This window comes from Glycine max, chromosome 1 (assembly GCF_000004515.6).
Source record: "Glycine max cultivar Williams 82 chromosome 1, Glycine_max_v4.0, whole genome shotgun sequence".
In the NCBI taxonomy this organism is placed as follows: domain Eukaryota; kingdom Viridiplantae; phylum Streptophyta; class Magnoliopsida; order Fabales; family Fabaceae; genus Glycine; species Glycine max.
In genome coordinates, this window is record NC_016088.4 from 17978579 (window position 1) to 17979214 (window position 636).

Consider the following 636-nt stretch of genomic DNA (forward strand, 5'->3'; position numbering starts at 1 on the left):
ACAAACATTTGAAGGAATTTCATATTGTCTGCTCCACCATGAAAACCCCCAGATGTCCAAGAGGACCACATATTTCTGAAGGCTTTCCCTCATTCTTTAGAGGGAGTGGCAAAGGACTGGCTGTATTACCTTGCTCTAAGGTCCATCACGAGCTGGGATGAGCTGAAGAGAGTATTCTTAGAAAAAATTTTCCCTGCTTCCAGGACCACAACCATCAGGAAGGATATCTCAGGTATTAGAAAACTCAGTGGAGAGAGCCTGTATGAATACTGGGAGAGATTTAAAAAAACTATGTGCCAGTTGCCCTCACCATCAGATTTCAGAGCAGCTGCTTCTCCAATATTTTTATGAAGGACTCAGTAATATGGAGAGAAGTATGATAGATGCTGCCAGTGGTGGAGCCCTTGGAGACATGACTCCTGCTGAAGCCAGAAATTTAATTGAGAAGATGGCTTCCAACTCCCAACAGTTTAGCGCCAGAAATGATGCTATAGTCATTAGAGGAGTGCATGAGGTAGCTACAAACTCAGCTGCATCATCTGAAACTAAGAAGCTTGAAGGCAAACTGGATGCATAGGTTAACTTGGTAACCCATCTAGCCTTGAACCAAAAATCTGTACCTGTTGCAAGGGTCTG

At 43.6% G+C, this 636-nt stretch overlaps 1 non-coding gene across 1 annotated transcript; it reads right to left on the reverse strand.

Annotated features, from left to right (window-relative positions):
- Positions 1-210: 210 nt before the first annotated feature.
- LOC112998057 (small nucleolar RNA R71) lies at positions 211-318 on the reverse strand. The gene has a single exon (XR_003263079.1). It is a non-coding gene; the product is annotated as a small nucleolar RNA R71 (small nucleolar RNA).
- Positions 319-636: the final 318 nt, after the last annotated feature.